Here is a 23,846-nt window from a genome sequence, read left to right on the forward strand (position 1 = left end):
TCTGCAGAGACTGATGAGGTGTCTGCAGAGACTGAAGAGGTATCTGCAGAGACTGAGATGTATGTGGAGACTGGGGAGGGTCTGCAGAGACTGAGGGGGTCTGCAGAGACTGAGGATGTGTTTGCATAGACTGAGGAGGTGTCTGCAGAGGCTGAGGAGGGCATGCAGAGACTGAGCAGGGTCTGCAGAGACTGAGGATGTGTTTGCATAGACTGAGGAGGTGTCTTCAGAGATTGGGGAGGTGTTTGCACAGACTGTGGAGGTGTCTGCAGAGGCTGAGGAGGGCATGCAGAGACTGAGCAGGGTCTGCAGAGATGGAGGTGTCTGCAGAGACTTAAGAGGTATCTGCAGAGACTGATGAGGTGTTTGCAGAGACTGAAACCAGGGTGTCTGCAGAGACTGAGGAGACATTCACAGAGACTGAGGAGGTGAGTGCAGAAACTTAGAAGGTGTCTGCAGAGACTGAGGTGTTTGTAGAGAATCAACAGGGTCTGCAGAGACTGGGCAGGGTCTGCAGAGACTAATTAGGTGTTTGCAGAGAGTGAGGCTGTGTCTGCAGAGACTGAGGAGGGTCTGCAGAGGCTGAGGAGGGTCTCTTGAGACTGAGGAAATGTTTGCTGTGAGTGAGGAGGAGTTTGCAGAGACTGAGGAGGTGTATGCCGAGACTGAGGTGTCTGCGGAGACTGGGGAGGGTCTGCAGAGACTGATTAGGGTCTGCAGAGACTGAGGAGGTGTCTGCAGAGACTGAAGAGGTATCTGCAGAGGCTGAGGAGTGTCCGCAGATACTGGGGAGGGTCTGCAGAAACTGGGGACGGTCTGCAGCGACTGAGGAGGTGTCTACAGAGACTGAGGAGGAAGAGGTGTCTGCAGAGACTCAGTAGTGTCTGCAGAGACTGACGAGGTGTTTTTAGAGACTAAGGAGGTGTTTCCAAAGACTGTGGCCAGGGTGTCTGCAGAGACTGAGAAGGGGCCTGCAGAGACTGAGGAGGTGTCTGTAGAGAATGAGGAGGTGTCTGCAGAGACTCAGTAGGGTCTGCAGAGACTGATGAGGTGTTTGCAGAGACTGACGCCAGGGTGTCTGCAGAGACCGAGGAGGCATTCACAGAGACTGAGTAGGTGAGTGCAGAGACTCAGAAGGTGTCTGCAGAGACTGAGGTGTTAGTAGATAATCAACAGGGTCTGCAGAGACTGAGCAGGGTAGGCAGAGACTGAGGAGGTGCTTGCAGAGACTGAGGCTGTGTCTTCAGAGACTGAGGAGGATCTGCAGAGACTGAGGAGGGTCTCCAGAGACTGAAGAGGTGTTTGCAGAGAGTGAGGTGGTGTTTGCAGAGACCGAGGAGGGTCTACAGAGACTGAGGAGGTGTGTGGAGAGACTGGGGTGTCTGCGGAGACTGGGGAGGTTCTGCAGAGACTGATGAGGGTCAGCAGAGACTGGGGAGGTGTCTGCAGAGACTGAGGAGGTGTCTGAAGAGACTGAGGAGGTGTCTGCAGAGACTGAGGTGCCTATGGAGACTGGGGAGGGTCTGCAGAGACCGAGGGAGGTCTGCAGAGACTGAGGAGGTGTTTGCATAGACTGAGGAGGTGTCTTCAGAGACTGGGGAGGCGTTTGCAGAGACTGAGGAGGTGTCTGCAGAGACTGAGGAGGGTCTGCAGAGACTGGGGAGAGGAGGTTCTACACAGCCACAGTGCTTGCAGAGATGGACAACAGTTGTCAGTACGCCTCACTTGCCGTACCCGATGCCCTATGGCCGCATAAGCGGCTACGGTTAAACTCTGGGTTCGTTGTGATGCTTTCTTCAGTTCTTCAAGGGCAAGTTAATGAACTGAAAGCCCCTTCCTGGTGCAATAATTAGGAGATGCCCTTCGTGTCTTGCTGACTGTACCAACCGCAGCCAGAGAGAGAGGTCGGGCCCTGGCCCACCCAATGTGCGAGCAACGCGGGGAAAAGAGGCACGTTATCGGCTGCCCTGCGAGCTGTGTATAAGTAACAGGGAAAGGGCCCACCTTAGGAGGAATGGCTGACCCTTAATAAAGTCACAGGAATAGACTCCCGCCGGTAGTAGCAGTCAGTAGCATTCCTGCTATGCTCCTGAAGAAGATGTGTGTCTCAGTACCGGAGCACGCATGTCGTGAGCACACTCGCCTTGTCTGGGCACTGCCTCCAGGCTCTCGGCCTCAGCAAGGAAGCATCGCACAGACAGTTGTACGAAGACCTCTCTGACAGGACGGCCCAGGTGTACATGCACTCTGTGGTGCCCACCTTGTGACGACATCCTCACAAGAGACGTTTCCCTACAAGCCCCCGCTATGCTCCCTCAACAGCCCAGAACCCACTGAGATAAGCATTTGCAATGCAATATGTCTCCAATTTAAACGAGACCTATTGCATTGCAAATGGTTGGCAACTTGGCATCATGGACAGGGGAGAGAGGGGTGGGAGAAGGCACATAGATCGGGAGGGAGGGAGGGCAGGGGGGAGAAGGCACTGACATCTCCTGGGGGGTAAAGAAGAGAAGGCACAGACAAAGCTGTGTGACGCTACGTGAGCACAAAGGAAATAGTACATGCCCCATGTAACAACCAAGTAAAGGGGCCAGTAACCATGGGACGATACAAATGACTACATGGCTGTACTAATGAGGGACTAACAAGCCTCATGATGAATCAGAAGCCAGCATTTACAAAGGATAACAGACACAAACCAAAAAAAAGTAAGGGCGAGGGGAGTGGGTGAAGCTTCTCTCCGTACTCAACTGCCACAGCTCTTCGCAGAGCAGCACTTGCGTTCTGGCTCACACTTGACCTAAAAATAAGATCCTGCTTCATTACAAAGTATACAGTTGTTTTCAACATGCGCACAATCCTGCAGACGTCACGTGGCATGGCAGCTGGGTGACTGATAGCAAGGAATGACTCACATGCATGTCTTCACTGCTGGAGTCTTCCATTCATATCCGAAGTGACCTAACTCCTGGTACCATCAGATCAATAATGCTCTTCTAAGCACAAATACTTAAACGAGCAGAGTCCTTCTTAGTGTGTGGTTGAGACACAGCATTTTATGATCGTCTTATATAGCTGTATTTTTCCAAGTGATCCTTTTGGGTATATTTTCACTTTTTCAAACAATCCATTTTCTCTTTACAGACTTCTGCATATCACATAATTTTCCTCTGAACTCCGCTCTTTTCTCGGTAGCAAATTTAGTTACATGCCGTAATGTATATGCAAAATATAACCGTATGCTAGCTCTGTAAGGTCTCTTGCTTTTCTGGGACATTCTCTAGGCAAATAGTGTATGCTTTTAGATTGCTATTCCATATATTACATGACCCACTCACACACATTACCATTAGTGTTACATATAGAATATCTGCAAAACAAATCATGATTTTGCCAAATTTGCATCACATTCTGCCTGCAATGCCGCACTCTGAAAACTATTACACCCCTCTGGGTCGGACCTCTACTATTTTTCTACTTCCATCTGAACATCTATGATTGTGCAAATGTGTGTGTGTCATTTACAAGAAGCAGAAATACATTTCAGAAATTCTGCGCATTAATATCATCTTGTAATATTTTGCAGCTTAAATTGGACCGTGTGCATACAAATGACCGTGACTGTATCTTATTACTACGGCGCATGTACTGCCTTAAGACTTGTCCTTCTGAGCAATTTATCTTTCTTTTATCGAAGGTTCCATCCTGTTCAAACACTTGAGCTACGAGGCTTCAAAATGATGGCTTGATCGCACAAGCGTTTTACTTCCTTGAAAATAACCATCTCTTTATTATATAGTGATGATAAAAATAAAAGTACTGTCTTCGTGTTTATTTCTATAGTACATTTCCTTTATGTGCAACGTTTAAGCAGTATTGATATATTTTTATGCATGCTTCAGTGTCAGGATATGCACATATCTTGTTTGAAACGTTCACCTTATTTAATTATACTTTAGAGCATATGTTAAAATCGCAATGTACCTAGTTATGTTGTAATGTCGCTTGAATATTTCTACAGATGCCTACTACATAAAACAATTGAACATTCTACATAAAACAATTGAACATTCCCAAGCAGACTAACAGTAGTATCAATGTCGGACTATACGTTCTATATTACCTGAATGCCAGATCTGAGAAAAACAAATGATTATAGCGTAGAGTGCATTGTATTTAAAATATAGGACACGTGCACCTAAAGTGTACGTCTTGGCAGTTAAAAAAGTATTATGTCATTTTTTTAACTGCTGTAAGATATACCTCTCACATTGATTAAAAAAGGGTTTCCTTATTACATTTAATAAGTGCTAACTTTGGATTGCGAGCTAATGGAAATATGCTGTTTACACCTAAATTAATTGTAATTCAAAATCCTCTTTAAAGGTGAAGTCAGATTTTGAGTCACAATTCCGGAATATGCCACTTTTCGTAAATTGGGCATTTTCTGGTCTTCACTATTTGTGCCTTCTGACAGTGTCCTGGGTCACATGAATGGCTCTGGTGTTGAGGTTTGTGTATTGCGCCCTGACAGTAACATAAAAGGGGCTACTGTGTGGACAGGAAATTGTGTCAGGAAGGCTGGGCGACACACTGTATCCATGCATTTGCCTTCTGCACACACAAAGGAATCTGGCACCAGGCCTGCCCTATCTTTTGGCCCGCCTAGACTTCTCGGAGCCTTGACAGGGGATGGAAAGAATTTTCCAAAACTAGATGTGGGAGTAGGGCATGGTGCCCCCCACAAACAGAGTCTAGCACCAGGTATAGATATTCGACCTCCAGGGCCACTCATCAGAACACTCATGGACCTGTGAACATGAAGGAATGCCCTGCTGCTGAGGACCGTTGTGCTGTCTGAGAAGGAAGACTGGGCCTGCTTACCTTTATCCCAGGCTAACCTAAGTGAATCCAGGGGTCAATTATTTGCCATCTTGTTTGAGCTACAGGGAGATGCCACACCCCAGAGGTCTCCCTGCAGCTGCACAACTGAGCTGATGCAAATTGTTCTGCCTGGAACTGCAACTGGACCTGCCTGAACCCTGCTGGTCACTGCTGGAGTGAATTTCTCATCCCCAAGAAGTGTCCACAGGTCACCTGCCCAAGTACATGGAAACCATCACTGGTGATTAGTGCAAATGAAAATCAACATAACATAACTGTTAGACCTGGCATCCATGGCATGGTTTTACCCCAGACTTTTTACTTTCCACCCTCCTTGTTTGCTGACTTTGTTTTTGCTGGCCTTAGGATTGTGCGCACTTTACCACTTCTAAACAGTGCTAAAGTGCCTGTGCTCACTCCTTAAAACATGGTAGAATTGGCTTACACCCAATTGGAAATTTAATATACTTGTATGTCCCAAGTAAAGTGGCACTATCTGTGCTCAGGGCCTGTGAATTAAATGCTACTAGTAGGCCTGCAGCACTGATTGTGCCACCCACTTCAGAAGCACTTTTAAACATGACTCAGGTTTGCCATTGCAGTTTGTGTGTGTAGTTTTACACTGACATTTAAACCTGACAAAATAAACATTTACCAAGCCAAAACATTCCTTTTTAATTCATGTAAGTCATTCCTAGTGTAGTCCCGTACAGAACAGAGGACAAGGTGTAGTGTACTTAAAAAATGGGGCATATACCTTTACATTTTACATGTCCTGGTAGTGAAAAATTCTTACATTCGTTTTTCACTACTGCAAGTCTTTCCTCTCCCTTAAGATAACATTGGAGTTACCTTATTGCATTTTATCAGCAATAATTTCCAAATGGGAGATGGTAAACAATTTATGCTTGGTGACTTTGGAATTGGAATGAAAAATCCTCTCTCAGGGTGAAGTCAGATTTTAAATTACAATTTTGAAAATGCCACTTTTAGAAAGTTAATGCAACACAAAAAGATGATGGATGTGTGTTTTACTTTTAGAAAGTTACCATTTTCCTGCCTTAACCATTTAGTGCCTGCAGCCTATCCCTGGGTCAAATGACTGGATGTAGCTGGAAGTTGGGCATTGTATATTCCTCCTATACAGGCAAACACACTAGAGAGCTCAGGTGTGCCTGGAAGGGCCATCACTAGCAGGACGGTAGAGTGGAGGTAGGCACAGCCAAACGTACACCTAAATAGGCTGTGTCGCTCGTAGGCTTGGGACTGCTGACAACTGTGGGAGCATCACGCAAACGCCGCGCTGCCCTGGGGGCGATACTCACCGGACTACAAACATCAGAAGGCGGGACTGCTAGGACTGCGAGGACCAGGCTGCTTGGCGGTGAGCGCAGCTGCATCCTCTTCCTGGCTCCTCCCCCAGAAGGTTCTTGACGCCTCGCGGCCCCCGCTTCACGGGTGCCGCTTGTAGGCTTGGGACTGCTGACAACTGTGGGAGCATCACGCAAACGCCGCGCTGCCCTGGGGGCGATACTCACCGGACTACAAACATCAGAAGGCGGGACTGCTAGGACTGCGAGGACCAGGCTGCTTGGCGGTGAGCGCAGCTGCATCCTCTTCCTGGCTCCTCCCCTCACGCCCCTCTGTCTTCATCTTGTACTTTTCCTACCGCGCGCAAGCGGGACGCGCGCGGGACTAAGCCCGGGGCGAAGACCGGGCTAAGAGCTGGCCGTTTGAGGCCGTTCGAGACTGGAGACACTGGGCTGGGCCACCCCCCTTATATCTTAGTAAGTGTATGTGACTGCGACCTTCTTACTGATATTGATATTGGTGGGAATAATGTCTAGGAATAAAAATGTAGCCGCTGGCACATCTATGGCAGGGACCCTGGACAATTTTATTGTTAGAGCTGCAAACATTTTAGAACGAGAAATAGACCTTACCGAGCGACGTTTATCGCTTGAACCTTTTACAACCAAACGCTCATCTCTAGGGAAAATCGCCTCATCTGTAACACCAGGGGTAACCACCATTAACCTTATACCATCTGAATGTCTGTCTAGTGAAACTGAAAGTGCAGACCTCAGTACTGATTTAACTATTGACAGTAACAAGCGCAGAGACATTATAAGGTCCACTATACCTATAACTACTATGGCTGTTGCTGCTAACAATTCAACTGAAGGTGTTTCTCCCCGCGCACAATTACATGCAATAACCGAGGCTACCTCACTTTCCTCCTCCTCTCCCTTAAATTTAGGAGCAAAACCGAAACTTAAGGCTGCTCCGCAAGTAAAAAGGGGGAGACAACCAAAAGGGTCGAAAAACAAAAATAAAACAAATGCGTCTAACATTACCCCAGGCGCTGCTGAATATCCTCTGAACGAAGTCCCCTCAGACTTGACCAGGCAACTAGATGTTGGGTTTCAGGCTAAAATAATAGAAGTGTTTGAAAATTCAACCCGTCTGATTCTGGATAGACTTTCCAAGATCGAGGAGCGACTACAGAAATTAGAAAAGACTGCCTCTGCTAATTTAGAACATAATCAATTTTTGAGGACAGACCTACTTAGGGAGCTCCATGAACACCCTCTTGTCTCCAAAACTGCCAGCAACCCTAAAGAGAAAACTCCCCCCCCTATGGTTTTGCCGTTAATCGACAAGCATTTGGGATTATTAGAGGACAACTGTGCAAACACAGCCTGCATTGAGAACACCACGACTAGTAGTGGCCTTCAAAACTCCTATGCAGGAGTAAAGCCCCAGCAGAATCCATCGGAAGTTAACAAAAAAACCAACAATCTTATTCCACAAGACAGTAATGAGGTAGCAAATAGAACTGTTCCTGTCCAAGATGTTGTTCCCAAATTACCTACCTTAGACCTTCCCCCAGAATCCTCACCCTACGTCATCATACTGGCGGGAGTACCTGGCTTGCAGGGAAAAACCAATGAGTCTTATTTAGAATTGAGGAACAAAACTATCTATTGGCTTAATTCCAACCGACCCCTCCCTCCCAACATTCATACTAAAATCCTATTTGTACGGAGAGTTAGTTGGCTGGGTAGAAGGAGTAAAGACATACCGGGAGACTGTATAATTGTTAATTTTAAGGACACTCAGGCTGTAAAATATATCCAGCACGTACAATGTTTTGACCCTAACACAAACATTATTCCACTACCTCTCGATTACTTTTATCCTCACCATTCAGCAAACAAGCAGTGGGAACTAGTAGGGAGGGCAAAAATACACACTAACCAGGCAAGAGGTATGTTGCCTATACCCAGGCAAGGCTGGTTGGAGACTATTCCACTGTCAAACAGGTATAGCTGTCTGGATATGGTCGACTGACTACCCCTGAATTACAACGTCGTCGAATTTGCGGGGGAAGTCACAGTGGGTGACAAGTCAAATTTACCGACAGACCCACGGCCCGCAAAATCGTCAACTTCCTTAGAGAACAACTTAGGAATTATCCCTATTAATACTGACGACAACGAGAAAACTGACCACCTTTCATTGCCGAGCAGCGGATCTTCTAAATCTGTTGCCCCTGGCGTAACTCCTATAGTGATCTCATCTTTAGAGGGCGACACATGCCATTCTATTAGACTTCTATCTTGGAATGTTGCAGGGCTGTCCTCCAGGTTAGGCGACATAAATTGTGCTTCCTTTATCAAACGGTTTTCGATTGCCTGCCTCCAGGAATGCTGGACGGTTGAGCCCATTCACATGAATGGTTATCGTACTTACCATACGCCAGCTGTACACACGCTGAGAGGGAGAAATAAAGGAGGGCTTTGTATTTATGTCTCAAACTGCCTAAAGGAAATTAAGATTTCTTTTTTCTCCAATTCCATCTTCTACCAGATTTTGCATATAACACTGGGAGGCAATCAACATATCAACTTGATAAATTTCTATAATAACATACCGAAAGATGCTTGGGCCTCGACCTACAAAGAATTACTTGAGACCCTTAAAAATATAGATGAAAAAGAACGCATTGATAGCTGTGTGATCTGGATGGGCGATTTTAATTATTTTCTATGCCCATTGAGTGACCAAAACCTATGCGGACTGGGTGAGACAGATGGTGTTCCTGTGACACATTTCTCACATACATCTTTGGGAAAACATCTAAATGAGATGCTTTTTTCCTTGGACCTGGGCTTTGTGAACGAACTATGTTCCCCACCAGTCTCTTTTAACCCCACATTCATTGGGCGGGGTTGCAAATCAATAATTGACTTTATGTTAATATCAAAAAGCTATTCCCACTACATTCTTGCGTTTGAAACATGTGAGGTAGCAATGAGCGACCACTTACCGCTTAGTATGTCCCTTAATATAATGTTGGGTAAAAAGAACATGGTTACTAAGACCCAGACCCTGTATGACTTTAAATTAGAACTTGCAAAGAAGAACGGTTATACCCTAAAATGGGATAAAGTGGAACCAGTGGCCTTCCTAGGAAAACTAATTCGCTCCAAGGAAGAGGAATTTAATATCTGTCTTACTGAGCACATTGAGCCTCCTAAAGTCAATGAAGCTTTCCTTAGCATCTCGGAGGAAATTAAAAAGCTACTCACGAGACCACTGCATTCTGGGGCAAACAAAATTAAGAGATGGTTTGATAGAGAGTGCAGCAAGACCCACGCTCATTTAATGGAACAATTAAAAAGGGAGCCTAGGGTAATGGCTGAAGTTAGATCAGCCAGATCTGCCTACCAACAGGCAGTAAAAAAAAGGAAAAAACAAATTAAACAGGAAGCCTGGAGTACTCTTCGGGAAACTTGCATCTCCAAAAATAACACCGCATTTTGGAAAGCGGTGAATGCTCCGTTTTTCTCCAAAGATTCAACAGACTCTATGGTAATAGCAATCTCGGAAGAAGGCTGGTTGTCCTTTTTCCGTGAACTTTACACAAAGGATTCTCAGGTCGAGACAGAAGGGGACTTTAATTTAGGCAATAAGGACATAGTACCCTATCCAATAGACATCGATTTCACCATGGAGGAAGTTATGATAGCCATCAATAAGAGCCCAGCGGGTAAGGCCCCGGGTCCGGATGGCATTCCCGTAGATGTTTTTAAGGCTAACAGTAAGTTATGGGCCCCCCTGCTAACCAACGTTCTTAACAGTTTCACTAAAACGGGCTTCCCAAAGAGCTGGCAGGAAGCCATTGTGGTACCCATTTTCAAGAAAGGAGATCGTAGTTCACCTAAATGCTACAGACCGATCTCCTTACTTGATTCACTCATGAAGATCGCGGGGAGAGTTATACTCGATAAATTACAAGCATGGGTGAACAACACAGGTACTCTCTCCCAATTTCAATACGGTTTTAGGGAAGGTCTAGGCACAATTGAGCAAGGTCTGAATTTAGCACTCCTAGTAGCCAAATACGTCGAGGCAAAAAAAGAGAACTTGTTTCTTACATTTGTGGATTTAAGTTCGGCCTTTGACTGCATCAACCACAATAAACTCTGGCTAACTATGCAGGAAATGGGAGTGGACCCAAACCTCCTTATATTCATTAGAGAACTATATCGGGAGGCGGGCGCAAGGGTACGCTATGGGGAAAAGGGGGATTGTACTTCCAAATTTTCCATAGAAAAGGGTGTGAGACAAGGCTGTATTTTAGCACCATTTTTATTTAACTTATATATTAACTCGGTCGCGTCTCACCTCCTGGAAGATAAGCAGGACTATCCCAAAATTGGCAACTCCTTTATTCCCATTCTCTTATATGCAGACGATGCTGTAATCATGGCCCGGACCCAAATCGGTCTCCAGAGATCGATTACTAGCTTTTCCGAATATATGGGCAGTAGAGGCCTAAAGATTAATATAAGCAAAACATTTAACATGTGCTGTACAAAAAAGAATAATCTCAGCTGCAATTCATTTTTATCTAACACGAAAATCATGACTGTTAATACTTTTTCGTACCTAGGTATCACCTTTGACAATAAGGGAACTTGGACAGCGGCAGGTGATTCCCGAAAGCTAGCATTCTCACGAGCAATTGGGGCGGTTAAACATTTTTCAAATAAGGTTGGAGGTCGCCCGGTACCAGTCTTGCTTGATATCTATAGAGCCAAGTGCGTATCAACTGCAATATATGGTGCAGGAATCTGGGGTATTGTGAACACCTCAAGTACTCAAATCCAGATTTGCCAGAATGCTTTCCTGCGGTATCTATTGGCTGTGCCGGGGTCAACTTCTTCTTATGCCTGTCATCAAGAGTTGGGCGTGCCTTACATTGCCGATCTTATCAAATTGGAGCCCATCTTGCTGTGGCATAAAGTCTGGTCTGGAACCGAGACAGTCCTGAACAGGGAAATAATAAAGGATTGCCTAGGCCTAGATGGAGCACTGAAAATTCCCTGGTTCAATTATGTAAGGAAATTCTTCACTGAATTGGGCCATCCGGAATTCTTCAATTCTCCAGCTAGTATGACGAATTTCTCAAGAAAGAAGCTCAAGCAAATTTGTCTGCACTTCCTCTCAGAGGAACGCTGGATGTCAGAAAAAAGCAAGAGCTCTGTCATGGCCAATCAGCTACTTATTACAAACCCAGGTATCCAACCATACTTGAAATTAGTCCCCAGCTGCTATACTCGTATGCTGCTATCTCGTTTTAGGGCTGACATCTTTTTTAGAATGGTCACATTCCCTGAGAAGAATTGCTGGCTTAAGGAACTTACTCCTTGTCCCTGCGACCAGATTTCTGTCCAATCTTCCCTTCATTGTATCCTTTTTTGCAAATTTTATTCAGAACCGAGAAAAAGTATTCTTCGACCAGTTTTAAAAAAACTAGGGTTGAGACAATGTAGAGCGGCACTGGTCAGATTACAAATGTTAGATGATGAATTCCTTATCTTTTCGGTCTCTATGTTTCTAAAAACCGTTATTAGATTCAGGATCTCTATGAATTAGATCATTTTTTAATATGCTGTTATTTTTAACCTTGAAAGTCTTGATTTAATGAATGAAATGTGATGCATATTTGCTTTTATGGTTTTGTATTTTAAAAATCGAATAAAGCTGTTTCTGATTCTGATTCTGAGGCTGTGTCCTGCCTCCGCAAAAAAGAGCTGCATTAACCTGTAGTTAGTCTGGAGCCAGGACAGGGAAGACAGGAACCCTGCCGACTTCAAATGGAACCCTCTAGAAGCGTCTCCCACTTCAAAGGAAGGCCACCAACCCTTTAGTACACTTCTGGAACTGTGGAGACTCTGCCAGGAAGAAGGGCTGCTCTTCTGCTGAAAGGACTGCCACTGTGCTGTACTGCCATGCTGAAAGACTGCTTCTCTGATGTGCTACCCTGCAGCCTGCTGCCCTCTTGCCTGGGTGCGAAGGACTGGACCTCCATCTGTTGAACCCAGAACTTCAGAGTGATCCCAAGGGCTAGTTGCCTGCCCCCCCATTTGTGAGTCTTATCCTGCCAAGTGGTGCCACTCCAGTCCTGGACCATTAGAAGTGGGCCTAAGTTACTCTGACAGCCCATCTGTGGATCCAGCAGAATTGACACATCACCTCTACTGCACGGTGCAATCATGAGCAGAACTGACACATTTCCTCTTTTGAGAGGATTTTCTCAGCACAATGACCTCACAGTCCACATCAGTACCACCACTGTGTAAAGCTTTTCCGACACAGGTTCTCGCATCACAAATCTCTCATCAACGGCAGCCTGAACGAGGACTTGCATCAAAGTCTCGCAGCTCCTTGGATCCAACACATCACCTCGACTTTGCAACGCATCCTCGATACAAACCCTTGTCAACAGAATCCTGAAAGACAATGCAGGGCCTTATATGGCAGTTTTGCAGTTCCTTGGACCAATTTATTGCCTCAGCTGTGTGATGCGTGCTTGACACGGCACCACGCAACGCTCTGCACCAGGATGTAAGGTTTTTTGTTCAGCCTGCCTAACTGGGTCCCTATAGCCGGGCCACTCTCCATCGTGGTCGGCCTGACATTGTGACTTTATCCCGGTCCAGCGTGACCAGATAGCCACAGTTGCCACTTTGTGCTACTTGCTGCTATTTGCACTGAAATCTTTAAAATTGCATATCCTCTGTCGACTAAAATTTACTCTACTTGTCTAAATTGGTGTGGGATTTTTGGCGTGTGGTGTTTTCCCTTCATTATTATCTGAAATGCTGCAAAAATACTTTAAACATTGCCTCCAGGTGTGGCAGGCACAGGTAATTGCGGTGGGGCAGGGTGGTGCTGGGGCAGGGCAGGGAGTTTTCAACATAGGACGTGTGCAAGGTAAGTGGTTATATATTTTTATTTATTTTATTTTCCCTATTCTGTTGTGTGTCGACTTCACCCCCACCCCCGCCCAACCACTCATACCAGTGCTGGCTGTGCCTGATTGCCTCTAAGTTAAATCTGGCTGCTCTGTGCCAAGCTACCTGATGGTGAAGCACATGTTAATTTGGGGTTTGCTTGTGCCTCACCCTGACAAGGATAGTAGTTCTTCCTTGAGTAGGGTTTCACACCCCTCAAAGTGACTCAATTTCCCACAATAGCATATCATAGAAGGCAATGATATTTTTTAAATAGAGAAAAGTAATGTAACTGCTCCATGGATTGTGTCTAGGAAATGTAGCCCCTTTACTGTCCAATACTTCCTGCCTGCTGGTTAGATTTGAGCGGGAATAGTCAATCTAAACCTTCCCAAATCAAGCACTTTTCATATTGTTGCTCATATTAGAGTTGGAATAATACATTTAACTCCTCCAAAGTCCAACACTCTCCCTGCTTTTGCTTATGCAGGAGTGGGAATGTTAAAAAAATTCACCCTTCCAAAGCCCAACACGTTTTCTAGAGTTTATTTAATGATATTAATTTTCTTATTTTATTATTTTTTTATTGTGAAAATTTGTAAAAAAAATAATGTTTTTTCTAAAAATAAATTTTAGATTGTGTATTCATTGTATTTTTTTAAGTGTAACATGTTTTATATATATTTTATATGTTTTCTTGTTTACATTTTTAAATTATTGCTCTTTGAATGTAATTGATTTGAATTCTTAAAATATTTGTATATGTTTTTAAGTATATATACATCGGTGTTTCTATTGTAATTCCACATACAAGAAATCTTGCCACCATTCCAGGCCACCCCCTCCAACCGCAACCTTGATCCAAAAAGCCTGGGATTTTATGCACAGGGCAAATAGCGAAGGGGATAGTGGGCAGCCCTGTCTAGTCTCTCACCCCAATGGAAAGTGAGAAGATGTCATCCCGCTGATATGGGTTCAATTCACAGGAAAGCCACCCAAAAGCAAAAATGTGGGCTGAAGCTGAGGCGCCTGAACATCGCAAATTGATTAGGCTAGTATATTGAATCAAATGACTTGTCGACGTCGGTGGGTACAGTCGCCAGTGGGTGGGGAACATCTCTCACTGTGTTCAGCCAGCTGTACAGGATCCTAAGGTTTTGTTATGTTGACCAATATGGCATGAACCCTGCCTGTTCCTGGTGTATCAGAGAGGATATTAGTCCATTGAGCAAGCCGTCTAGGATAGTAGCTAACAATTTGTTATACACATTTAGTAAGGAGACTGGGTGGTATGAACCACAGTCGGATTTTAGCTTGTCTTCCTTGCACATCAGTGTGCAACAGATCTGGGGGAGCTGTCCTCATGCATGGGAGTCCACTTACATCACCAGCAGATGTGAGCCCACCAATGGCCAAGCAACTCAAACAGTTCCACTGGGAAACTTTTGGGGCCTAGTGTTTTCCCTTTACTACATGGGCCTTTAATGCCACAGACAATTCCTCAAGAGTGAGGTCACCTTCTAGCACCTAAACCACATCCCTGTCCAATTGTGGGAGAATCAATGAGCCCAGGAACCTCGCTGTGTCCATCTCGTTTCTCTGCAGCTACATCTCATAAAAGTCCTGTAGGAGTGGGCATTCCCTGGCTATCTCCTTTGCCTGAGTGATCTTGTCCATGGTGCAGACGACTATCTCTCCCACTCATCTTGTCTCTTCCTCTCTACAGCTCAACCACGCAAACTAGCAGCCTGTCTTTTTCCCGACATAATAGAATCTCTGCTGCATCACAGTATTTTATCTTCGCTGTTTCTAGGTGCAGGAGAGTTCCCTTCTTCCAGTTGCAACTCCATCTGTTGCTCCAAGAACAAGACATGGCTCCATAGAGTTAGGATTTGGAATGCCTTAGCAGTCCTTCTTCCTGGCAGTGTATCCACAGGTCTAGAAGTGTACTGAAATGGTGGTGTCTGAGGCCCTTCTTTTATACACAGTTTGGCCTTTGAAGTGAGGCGATGAAAGGGAGTTAGGCCCATAGGCCAGGTTCTGGTCGGGCCGTTTTAAATATGTGACAAGGAAAAGGGCCTTTTTGCGTTTTAAATTAGCACTAGACCAAACATATTATTTTTGGCATTTCATAATATGCCAACGCGTTTCAAGTCACTGACAGTGACTATGATTAATGATACAAACACGGAGGAACTTAGAATTGATGTACTAGTCAGGACAAAAAAAACTTTATGTACTTGACTTTCATGTTTTTCCCCCGTTTGAGTCCTTTTTCCTTGGAACTTTTCCTCCAATTAAAATGTTGATATGTATAGCATTATTCTAAAATTATTGAAAGAATATTAATGCATGAAACAAGATTTTGATACAATATCGTAAAGATATTAAGATAGGTTTGGAATTTTTCAAATCACCGTTTATTTAGGTTGTGCACTCAAAACACAATTATGTTGCTTAATTTTTTGAAAATTGTATGTATAAAATTAATCTCTGTCTATAGACACCACTGTCTTTATTCTGCCTTGAATATGAAACCACAGAATTATTCCTTTAAAAAAAGTATAAAACAAAAGGTATAAATAAAGTACCAGATCGAAACAAAAATAATATGTTTGGTCTAGTGCTAATTTAAAACGCAGAAATGAAGCAGGTTCTGGCCCTTTTCCTTGTCACATATTTGAAGTGAGGCGAAGCATCTAGACGCATGCCTTTAAAGTGCACAGATACCCTTTCTTCCCTACCATGGGTCCACATTATAGGGAGTATATAGCTCAATCTGTTGAGACAGGAACCAGCCTATTCAGGTGTAAGTGCCTAGGTCCTGCCTACCATCCTGCCAGTGATGGCACATCCAGTCACACCTAAGCTCTCATTGTCTGTGGCTGTCTAGGAGGAATACACAAAGTCCAAATGCCAACTACACCCAGCCATGTGACCAGAGACAAGCAGATGACTGTGTGTCACAGTGACAATCAAGGAAACCTTCCACGCAGGAGCCTGAACTGACCAAGGCCCGCACCACATCGATAACCTGAGCACATCACCAATCTGCACCACCCTGACCCACATCATCAACACCTCCATTATGTTTGCCACTTTCCTGGATGAATGGAAACTTACAGACATCAACACCCTCCTCAATAAGCCCACAGCTGACCTGATTCAACTGAGCAATTTCTGACCCATCTTCCTGCTCCCCTATCCAGCCAAAGTAATTGAGAAGGCCATTAACAAGCAAGTCATGATGCACATCGAACTTCACCATCTTATAGACAAAACACAATCAGGATTCAAAAAGAACCATAGCACCGAAACATCACTCATTGTGGCCACCAATGACATTTGAACATCTTGGACCAAGCAGAAACAGCAGCCCACATCCTGCTCAACCTATCTGGAGCCCTTTATACTGTCTCCCACGACACCCTCATCAGAAGATTCCATAAAATTGGAATACATGGATCCACTCTCAAATGTATCTGTTCCCTCCTCACAGGAATAACTCAAAGGTCAGGATCCCACCCTTATAATAACAAACAGAGGGCCCCTGTAAAACATTAGGGGGAGAGGACACCAGGGGGAAACCACAAGCACAAAGAGAAAATCCCAAATCTCCCTCAAATATATAATCAGGTATAACTCTTAAAAGTTTAGAGGAGCCAAGATTCTTAGAGTGACAGATAATTTGTTTGCTATTTATTTATTTTTTATTTCATCACTAATAAAACACGCAAAAAACAACGATGACTTGAGTCTCAGGTAATGTAATCTTTAACATGAATTAATTACGTGACATAATATATACAAATGCAGCTACACAACTATCATTCATACTAAAATAACAAATACATACAAATCAGTAATCACCCATACTCCTCAGACACAACATAAGTAAAATTGAGAAAGAGTTTGCCAACGTTGGTCGTACTTAATTTACAAGTAATACAAAAGTCCTGAACAGTTTTGATAAACAGCTTTACAAAAGTAGGAAAAATAATGTGCTGCAAAACACAATCGTAAACATATTATTAAGGCATGCTTATTTCTGGTTCCATTTGAAGTACAAAAGTAGCGCCGACGCGCGCTTCTGTGAAATACCAGGGATGAGGTGGCCACTTTCTCAGAGTGATATGGGACAAACTGTCAAAGTAAAAATAAGTATGCGCAGGGTGGCAAACTTGTAAAAAACTAAGTATCAAAAAAGGCTCTAATTGTCACAACAAAGTACACTTGTCTCTATGTAAGAAATATAGCATACCAACAAAAACGGACCATGTGCATATTACGAATAAGTGAGACCTAGCGTGCCATACAACAGAACGAATCGAAAACAAAATAAAGCAAAATGAATCCATGAATCCCATGAAATTAGATCTAAGGCTTCAAACCATTTTAATCAAGCGAAAAGGAAACAGCACAATAGATTTCCTCAGCCATGTGTCATGCCATGATATGATATAACTGACCAGGTAGATTATCATACCTATTATGTTTACCAAAAATGAGACACCTGTCAAAGTGACCAACACAACAAATATCAGTAGGTTTACTGGGTGGGGTACGCCGCTGCATCCCCTATAGATATCCAAACACTGGGCAGCATAAAAAAGAAGTGGAGAGATAAATACAAAGAAAACATCCTATTATACCTGTACACAGTCGATGAAAAAACTCAGGGACTTACCCGTAAGGTAGACTTTACTTGGTGGAGAAAAGTATCAAACGCTTTCTCCAACAAATAGATTAGCATATTCCTTAGGTGAATAACTTCCAGGATGTAGAAAAAAAATATAGACATAGGTCCCAAAGTTCAAAACGAAGATGCAATAGACACAAGGCACCGGGGTGAGTGTTTTTTGGAGAAAGAAGAACCATCCCTACAGTAACAGCAGCCCTCATTCTTTTCAGCCCATCTTTGGCCTTTAATACTGTCTCCCACTACACCCTCATCATAAGACTCCACAAAATTGGAATACAAGGATCCGCTTCAAATGTATCTGTTCCTTCCTCACAGGAATAACTCAAAGGTCAGGCTGCCACCCTTAAGATCAGAGACCAAAAAACTGATATGCTGTGTCCCACAGGGAACATCCTTCAGCCCCACTCTTTTCAACATTTACATGACACTGCTCGCCATCATCATCTGATCACAAGACATCACCATCATCTCCCACCCCGTTAACACCCAACTCATCCTCTCCCTAACTGACAAGACAAACACAACCAGAACCAACTTCACCAATGGCCTGACCATGGTAGGAGAATCAACTGCCTGAAGTTCAACTCCAACAAGACAGAAGTACAAGTCTAGTGATGATCCTAGATGACAAGATCAACACAGGGGCTTAAGTCAATGCAGTGTGCACCTCCTGCTGCCACATTCTATGCATGATTTGAAAGATCTTCAAATGGTTGCTTCAGAACACCAGACAGACCTTTACACAAGCACTCATCACCAGCAGGCAACACTCTCTATGCCAGACTCTCTAAACAACTTATACACAGACTCCAGACCATCTGAAACACAGACGAAATACTCATACTCAATCCCCCATGTTGCACCCACATCACTCCACACCTCAGGAAGCATCACTGGCTCCTCATTCACAAGTGCAGCTGATTCATACTTCTCATACACACATACAAAGCCCTACACAACACACGACTAGAATATCTGTACAGCCGCATATATTATGACCAACCCTCCAGACACCTATGCTCTGCCTCACTTTCACTCGCACACATGTCCTACATCTGCAAAAGCTCAACTGGTGGTCACTCATTCAACTATATCACACTCAAGACATGGAATGAGCTCTCGCAAAACATCAGAACCTTCTCCTCACTTATTGAGTTCCAAAAGAAACTGAAGACCTGGCTCTTCATATAAGCATCTTGGGACCACATACCTACACACCTTGCCCAAGAGCTTGGATATTCTCTTGGGTGATTAGTGCACAATGCAAATCAATATCACATAACAGGCTAGAGGCATCAAATGGCTAAGGCAAGAAAATCTCAACTTTCTAAAAGTCAAAAGAACATGCGAACAAAAAAATTGTTACATGAATACAAGGTGCGCTTTTCACCAGCCCAAAAATTGGTGCTATACAATTGCAATGATTATTATCATCAATAAAGTTTTTTAAGGCGTAATACATTTTATGAATAACATAATATTCATACTAAATGCGGACCTTTATGAACCAATTTGCAAAACGTTTCAACATTCAATAATTATGCAAAAGTGATGATGATGATATATAGTTTCTTATTTATTGAACAATAAATCAGGAGATGGGAATTCATTCTTCAAGTATCCGACTTCATGTAGTGTTTACATATCCCAATGCATTTCGGGAAGACGCTTCATCAGGGTACACTGAAAGTAAACAAAGTAAATTCCTTAATCAAAAGCAATGTGAAACTTATCTCATTATATCATTCTACAGGCTGATCAGAGATAGACCTGTGTCTTATAGGTAAATAATGTATTTTTTATTATTTTTTATTTAATCAGAGATTTAGGTAATTCAAGCTTAACATGTGAAAGTGCCGTCAAAGGTAAGTTAAAGAGATAAATGTGAGCTGTGCGCTAAGAAACTTTTGATAAATTTCCAGTGTATGGTGTTAAATCTATTGTTTTGAAAATGCAACTGCACCTTATAACCTCACAAGAATGCAGAAAGTCACCTAATGCCACACCTATCCAGGTATGTAACTACAATTATTCCAATTCTGAAAAACGAAAAATGAAAAGAACCTCATAAAAATATGCCAAAACCGTGGACCTGATATCATTGAACGTATATCACCATCAACCACCATTTAAATAAGCTGCAAAGTATGATGTTTCTTCAACTGTTCACGTAAATCTTTTGATCTCGAATACGCAAACATTGGTTGTGAGATAAAGAGTTCATTGAAATCAAAAAATTTACGTAAACTGTTGAATTGTTGAACTGTTGAAGAAACGTCAGGCTATTGGACCCCAGACAAAACATCTAGGAATGCGCAAGTGTTTTAACTGCGGACACTGTGGGAGCGTGATCACAGGAAATTCATTTGCTCATCCACACACGGGAAAAACAATAAAACCAAGACACACCTCTGATTGCAATTCAGAAATGGTGATCTACGCAGTCAAATGCCCTTGCGGGCTAGCATATGCAGGCCGGACTTCACGCAAAATGAAGGTTAGGCTCACAGAGCATAAAAGCACTATTAGGACAGATAACATCAAATCGAGTCTGGCTGCACATTGGGTAGAACAAAAACATACGATTCCTTAATTACGGTACACCATACTTGAGAAAATCACAGTGACACCTCATACTGATGCGCACAAGCATTTGGCGCAAAGAGAAACATAGTGGATACGTACTCTTAATATTCTCATACCACATGGTATAAATGACAAGTTAGAAATGGTCTGTTTTTTGTAAATTGTGTTTATGACTGGCGTGTATTTTTATAGGTGAACTGTTTTACTATCATTTATTCGAAATAACAATGTTTATTGGGTGCTTTCAAGCTTCACACGTCTTCTGCTAAGATAGATGGGTATATCTTTCTGAAATACCAATAGAGTTATTTTTCACTGTGCACACGCATCACACTGATACACATTGTTCATAGCCATTAGATTGGAATAGAGACCAGAATCCGATTGGCATATTTGTATTTTTCCCTATGACAATAGGGATACACATTGTGCTCTTTAATCTTCTAGGTATAGATGGATTTCTTCCACATGATCACAGAGATACACAGTTAGCTCACCCAGTTACTCGCAGGTATAATCGTTCTCATTATGCACAGGTTTGAGTGACTTATGCACGTAATGATTTCTTTTATATCTTTGCAGTTCTGATAAGACTTTCAATTTTTGTTCCTCACTTTCCTTACATTGATTTTCAGTTCTTGAACTCGGTCAGTTTTGGATTCTAATTCTCAAACATTGTCTATCACCATTAGATTGGAACAGAGACCCGAATCCTATTGGCATATCTGGATTTTTTCCGTATGACTATAGGGATATACATTGAGCTCTTTAATTTGAAAGGTATAGATGGATGTTGTTCGCATGATTACAGAGATACACAGTTAGTTTTCTAGGTTATTTATTTATTTAAGAGTTTTATATAGTGCTAGCTAGACCTGAGGGTATCAGAGCGCTTTACAGCATTGTCATACGTAAGATAAATTTACACAGTAATATGTACATTGAGTCAGGACGCATTGCAGAGTATCTTCATAAAAGAGCACATTGTCCTTCATAAGATATATTAAAATTGTAGGGTGTATGGGGTCTCATGGCACTTCACAGAAATGAAATCGTAGAAGCAACCTTGACTCTTGGAGAGATCACTTGCGGGTACAGCTGGTCTCATTATGCACAGGTTCGAGTGACCTATCCACGTAATTTTTTTCAAAATCTTTCCAGTTCTGATAATATTTCCATTTTTTTCTTTACTTTATTGACATTGACTTTTAGCATTTTAACTTAATCAGTTTTGGATTCAAATTCTCACACTACTGACAAGCTATAGTCTGTTTTCCACATTCATCTTTTTTAGCGCATTTACTTTTCGCGCCATTTCCTGTTTAAACACACCGGGATAGATGCAGTCAGGGTGTAGGCGGCATACTAGAAGGAGATCAAAGGGGCAAGTCCGGCGTGATGATTCTGTAAGTAGGCTTTGTTTTTAGAGTGGATGCACTAGAGCTTTGGTAAAGATCGAGCAATTAGTGATTCGTTTTCATGGTCGATTTAGTTCAGATCACTAATTAAGGATGCACTGTTGCTGTTGCTGAGACTGATATAAAAAGAAAAAGGAGAAGGTAACTTTTGCTTTGCTTTGTAATAATTATGAAGCTCCATGATAAGAATCTAGGTAATTAAGTTTGTTTTCACCATTTGTACCTATAGATACAACACACAAGGCAAGGAATTCAAATCGGGGTATTCACCAATGTAATTGCTTATGCTGGCTGGAAAGCAACTAAGAATACTTTGGTTACAGCAGACTGGAAGAACATCACTCTTGCATTTGAGTTATACTTTGCAGCTTATTTAACTGATGGTTGATGGTGATATACGTTCAATGATATCAGGCCCACTGTTGTGGCATATTTTTATGAGGTTCTTTTCGTTTTTCGTTTTTCGTTTTTCAGAATTGGAATAATTGTTGTTACATACCTGGATTGGTGAGGCATTAGGTGACTTTCTGCACTCTTGTGAGTCTTTGGGTTATAAGGTGCAGGTGCATTTTCAACACAATAGATTTACCACCATACACTGGAATTTTGTCACAGGTTTCTTTGTGCACAGCGCACATTTATCTTTTTAATTCACCTTTGACAGCACTTTCACATGTTAAGCTTGAATTACCTAAATCTCTGATTAAATAAAAAATGCAAAAAATAAAAATCTATCTCTGATCAGCCTGTAGAATGATATAATGAGATAGGTTTCACTTTGTTTTTGATTAAGGAATTTACTTTGTTACTTTCAGTTTCCCCTGATGAAGAGTCTTCCTGAAATAAATTTGGATATGTAAACACTACATGAAGTTGGATACTTGAAGAATGAATTCACATCTTCTGATTTATTGTTCAATAAATAAGAAACTATATATCATCATCATCACTTTTGCATAATTATTGATTGTAGAAACGTTTTGCAAATTGGTTCATGAAGTTCCGCACTTTAATGTGAATATTATGTTATTCGTAAAATGTATTAAGCCTTAAAAAACTTTATTGATGATAATAATCATTGCAATTGTATAGCATCAATTTTTGGGCTGGTGAAAAGTGCACCTTGTGTTCATGTAACAATTTTTTTGTTTGCATGTTCTTTTGATTCACTTACCTGACAGGAGCTGGTCAGGGGAACAGGGTGGAGCCTTTTAGGAAAATTACTGATCACACCAGATATATGTTTATACCAATAGCGGTGTGCAGGTTATAACCCTACAAAATTGAACTTTCTAAAAGTGCCATTTCTAGAATTGTAATTTAAAATCTGACTTTACCATCAGTGAGATTTTTTTAATTAGGATCCCAGACACATCAAACATGAATTAGCTATCTTTTCCTGTTTGGAAATTATACTTATAAAATGTAATAAGACAACTCCAATGTTATCCTGTGGGAGAGATATTCTTTGTAGTGGTGAAACATATATTTAAAGCTTTTCACGGACATGTAAAACTCAAAAGTACATGTCCATCTTCTTAAATGCAACACACACTGCCCTTGGGTCTGTCCAGGACCTACCTGCTTCAGGGGTGACTTATATGTATTAGAAATGAAAGTTTGGGTCTGGCAAAAGGTTTACTTAGCCTGTTGCCTGGTAGAAATGGCAGTTTTAACTACACACACAGTCTCTGCAATGGCAGGCCTGAGGCCTGTTTAAAGGGCTGCTTAATTGGGTGGCAAATTCAAAACTACAGTCTCATCAGTAGCATTTCATTTACAGGCCCATGTCACATTTAGTGACATTTACTAGGGTATAAGTAAATTAATTATGCCAATTGGGTGTAAGTCAATGTTGCCGAGTTTGAAGCTGAGAGCAGCAGCATTTTCAGCACTTGTTAGCAGTGGAAAAGTCTGCAGAGTCCTAAGTCCAGCAAAAACAAG

Source organism: Triturus cristatus, chromosome 4_1, assembly GCF_964204655.1.
Source record: "Triturus cristatus chromosome 4_1, aTriCri1.1, whole genome shotgun sequence".
NCBI lineage: Eukaryota > Metazoa > Chordata > Amphibia > Caudata > Salamandridae > Triturus > Triturus cristatus.